Below are 5,000 nucleotides of genomic sequence, written 5' to 3'. Positions count from 1 at the left end.
AGAGTCCTGTCGGATGGCCCCTCGGCAGGATGCAGAAGTGTGCAAAATGGGAGCTAATGGACTCCAATTAAATACCTCGAAGGTGGGAAAATGCTTCAAATTATGGCGACGCTCGCGAACGCGTTTACCACTCTCCGGTGCTACGTGTCTCCGCGGAAGGATTCCAGAAGGAATTTGTGGTTTTCGCGTCTTTCTCGCGCGATAGCATCGCATTGCGCGAAAACAGGCAAATAACAACCCCGGTTTCCGCTTTTACCGCTTTTTGCGATGCCAATGTCGAAGGTCTATGCGATGCGAGGCTGACCTCACCGAGGGAGGCCCCTTGTTGTTTGCTGGTGAGTGCGAACGTCCCTTCTAGTCGCTCGCTCTTGATTAACTCAATTCCCCCATAACACCAGTCAGCGAGCTCGCGTGGTCGCGAGACGGTGCATGGAAAATTCGTTTTTATTACAATTAATTTATGAATACAATTATTGACAAAATCGTGCCGAGTTTATGGTCAAACAATTCGATCTAAATTGAGTTTAATTGAATTGAATGGCATATCAGCGGCACGATGAGTGACGAGCTAGCCAGCCTGCCAGAGCCTTTGTCACCCGGTCTCACCAGGCGTTGCTCTCGAGTAGCAGCATCCTCACGGTCTCGGTGCCGCTCCTTGGCGTGCGTCGTGCGACGACGACGACGACGACGGCGATGATGATGATGATGAAGATGATGGTGGTCAACCGCTATGCTTGCTATGGATGCTTGCTCTACGCTGGCGATGCAAATCGATCGCGTAAGTGATTGATGTTAATTAAGTGAAATGCTGTTCACCAGGAAGGTTAGCTTGTGCTACTTTCCAGGGGAGGGTAGGTGGTTTGAGGGGCACAAAGTACAAATGGTAAAGGGGTGCGTTTGAGATATGAGTGTGTGTTGGTGTGTAGAGCGGAGAGATATGGATGACATCGAAGTTGTTTAACTTGTAGCAAAGGGAGATGGAATACGGTTATCACGCACTTTTTTTTGCTGGTTATGGATGAAATTTAATGATTTAATGAACCTCTTACCTTTAGAAGGGCTTGAGATGGAAAGATTTTTTTAAAACATTTGTATTAAACTGTTTGCTATTAACATACTGTTCGTGATATCGATTAACCAACATAACATCATTTGTTAAGCAATTAATTGTTAAGTACCTAAAAATCTTTGATAGAAAAAAGGTCTTACAAGATTCCCAAATTTTTTTTCAAATCCAAATGTTCAATTATTAACTATCAATTAAAATCACTTAAGCTTCAGTTTCTTTACTTACTTACTTAATTATCCGGCGCTACAACCGACGAGCGGTCTTGGCCTGCCACAGAAGATTCCTCCACCGCTCGTGATCTAGCGCCGTCGTCCTCCAAGTCGGTAGTCCAGCTATTCTGGCGTCAACGTCGCTACCGTCGCTCCATCTCGATTTGGGATGCGCTGCGCGACAGCAAGATTGTCATACAACGCGTATAACTCCGCGTTGTATCGGCTTCTCCATCGTCCCTCCTCACACACGGGGCCAAATATTCTTATAGCTTTAGTTAATGTTACTCTTCTATTTTTTACTGCTTTTTTACTTTTTACTCTCACTCTTCTATTTTTTTAACTAATTCTTAGGCTTTAGTTAATTTTACAAAATGAACTCGTTTTGTGAATTTGGTTCTAGACGAAGTAATTCTTTAGGTATTTTTACGAATGGGAAATTGAACTAAATCTTTTGGGAAACATAAGATGAGATTTAAAAAAAAAACAAGAAAGATCAAAATAGAGTCACTACAACTGTTAAAATGAGTATTAGAGTTTTTTTATAGAGATTATCCTTAACAAGTGGTGTGTATGTACCCCACGAGATGTTAAATTCAAATCCCTTTCGTTGCCTTAGAGCTTTATTCTAGTAAATCTCTTATTTTTTTCGTTTTTTGTGGAACCATTTTTGAGTAAAAACGCGATTTGCGAAGAAGAAGATTAAATTTTTGCAAGGTATAAAATAAGAGATTCATTTCATAGTCAGACTGATTGACCTTGGACAGACCCTCAAAAGCACGCATTCAACCACATACACATGGACCCCATATTGTGTGTTACCAAGCACTAGGACTTCTGTAAACTGTAATGAACAGGTGGGCGATCCGGATCCATCATTCAACCATTAGTACCATTTGGCACAGCATCCTCGCATGCACATCCATCAAATCAACGCGCAACGTGTTGGCAGAAAGTGGCTATCATCGCCGCGCTAGTCACAACACCTACACTCGCCAACCTCGCCTAGTGACGTTCCATATCATTCCGATAGCGATCATCTCGCACTGTTACCACACTGTTAAACCGTGTCCAAACGATGACGAATGTTGGAGAATTTCTCGACGAGAACTTCGCAAACAAACGTCATCCCATACAAATCCGTCGAGAAGTTATCGCGATAACTGGAATGCACGTGTAGACAGCGAGCAAGCGAGAACGAGTGAAAACCCCCTTAGGAGCTGTCAAATCGTATGTAAACAGTAGGGCGAGAAAGTTATCGCGATAACTTTGTTGCTCGTCTGGACGGAGTTTTACAGTTCTAATGTTGGTTTTCATATTGACCTTGAAACTCCGACGAAGACCTTCGGCGGCTCAGAAGAGCTTCCCGAAAGAATGTAGGGGCCCGGTCCACAAGGAGGGGCACACTTGCAGGCACATCGGCACACTGCTCATCTACATGCAATTATCGTATCAACCTATTCAATTTACCACTCAATTACACGCCACATCGTCAAAGATAGCAAACAAGCGAACATCGGAGCGGAGGCCCGTCTCTCGCTGGTCGCTGCCTGGCGAGGGCGAGGGCGAGGGTGAGGGCTAGGCGGCCAGCCAGCCAACCAGCCAGCAAAACCGGATCTAGGCAATAGACGGGATCGAGGCGGATCGGAGCGAAATTGTCATAAATAGATTAAATAATTACATCGCGAAAAATGGAGCCAACTACTGGTCTGGCTGCCTGGCTGCCTGGCAACGCGCAAGCGCGCAGCCCTTTGCGGCGTTGGCCATCGTCAGTTGGCCGGTGCAACTGCCTATACCCCGATGCAGCACTGCAACTGGCGGCTGGCGGTGTGATCAAGCGGATCAGTACATCATCGCCGCCCTCTTAGCCTCCGCCGGACCCTAGGATGCTTCATTCGTCCGGTGCCGGTGACGGTTTCGGTTCCGGATGGTGTGTAATGGGACGGAAACTCGTCGGATGCATCGCCGACAGAATTACCACCTCCACCATCACCCGGATCGCGAACGCGGTATGCCCTCTGCGTTGCCACCGAAGAATGTCAAAAAATGCATTCCAAATTGACGAGTAGCTGTGTACGAGCGCACGCGCGAGGATCGTGCTTGTGATCGGCTAAAAGGTTGGCCTGCTTCTGGTCACTACCCCCCCTCCCCTCCCCTCCCCATCCCCCTCTCTCTGGTAGTTTCGATGGCGGGAGTGAAAAAAAGGAAAAATAAAATTTACATCAATAAATGCATTTGAGCCAATCGACACACACAACGCGGTAATGCGGTGGGCCCAGCGCAGCAAAGCACACAGAGCAAACAGGGTCTAGTAGTGTGCCCCTGCTGGGGAAGTGGGTGGGCTAGTAGTGCCGCGGCTAGTTGAGACAATTGAGCGTCTAGCGAACGAACGGGCGCACGCTCGCGCACATACACCAGTGCAATATGATTGCGCTGCACTCGAACGCAAGACGCAAGCGGTTGGGCAGCGGTGGCAAGTTGGCACAAAATGAATTATTACTCCTCGAAAGGGCCTTCCATAGGGCCGAAGGATGCGCGGTGCGATTGTAATTGCCTCGAAGTAAGTGTATTCCTGTTGGACATTTTATGAAAAGCCACCAACAAGTTGGCTTGATTGAAATTACATTTGCAAGTGTAGCGTTGCGCGCCGATAAGGAGTCTCTCTTGACAAAAAGGTATTAAACAGAATAATACTAATAATTGAGCGAATTGAGCGAGCCCAACGGTAATCATTTCTGCACTCTTACTTGGAAGCAGTTCAAATGATAAGGATTTTTTTTTTCAGATAAAGCTGAACAATTAATGTCCCTGAGAGGTAGTTAAAGTAATTTAAATGGAAAATAAATTAATATCCTAGATTCCTAACATGATGCCAGAATAATAATAATAAACGATTTAGAAGGAATTGTTAACGTCAGCGCCTCGATTTACTAAATATCCATTTTTTTCCCATTTCCCTAAAAGCATCCAATTCAAAGACACGTTTTCACTCATTTGTATCAATTAAAAAACAAGTGGCAAAACGCTGAACAAATTAGCTACTCATACGCACCTTCATCCAGCTCTCTCTCTTTCTCTCTCTCTCTCTCTCTCTCTCTCTCTCTCTCTCTCTCATGAAATTGTGCAAATTGGTCGGACACGTATTAATGGCAATGGATGGGGCGTAATATGAACTGCGCTGATTATAGGCTGCGCGGTAGATAAATTGAAAATTACAATTTTCAACCTACAGCCGCTAGTAGCAGCCAGTCAGCCAGCTGCTACTACCATCATCCAGCATCATCTAGGGGAAAACTCATTCGTCACCGGACGCAGTGCGCAATTCCGGATTATACGAAATGAATGAAACCCTTTTTTTCCACGGTCTCCGGGTGCTGTGCCCAAGGAATGGAAATAAATCTTCTTCATCGTGCGACGTGCGTGGGGAAAATGGCCGTCGACCACCATGGCATTGGTGGCGGTTTTGCGCATGATGCACGCATACGCACACACCATGCAGACAATCCTTTCGCAATCTACCTGCACATTCCGGCTCCGTCCCTTTTCAGGTCCTCCTAGTCTACGGCTAAGCGCACACTCGAACACACGAGAACAGGAGCGATAAATTATTCGCTTAATGAAACAATATTAATAACAATTATAAATAACACACACCTCTCATCCAATAAAATGGTGGCCAAAGGCGACGGCGTCGGTGGTCTTCTCCATTTTAGCGACCAGAT

The 5,000-nt window shown here is 45.9% G+C and overlaps 1 protein-coding gene across 1 annotated transcript in view; it reads left to right on the top strand.

Annotated features, from left to right (window-relative positions):
• Positions 1 to 5,000, top strand: part of LOC125950429 (diencephalon/mesencephalon homeobox protein 1) — a 55,863-nt gene that overhangs the window by 7,384 nt on the left and 43,479 nt on the right. The gene's annotated exons all lie outside the window — the stretch shown is intronic.

This window comes from Anopheles darlingi, chromosome 2 (genome assembly GCF_943734745.1).
Source record: "Anopheles darlingi chromosome 2, idAnoDarlMG_H_01, whole genome shotgun sequence".
Lineage (NCBI taxonomy): Eukaryota > Metazoa > Arthropoda > Insecta > Diptera > Culicidae > Anopheles > Anopheles darlingi.
This window is presented reverse-complemented; position numbering and strand designations above follow the sequence as displayed.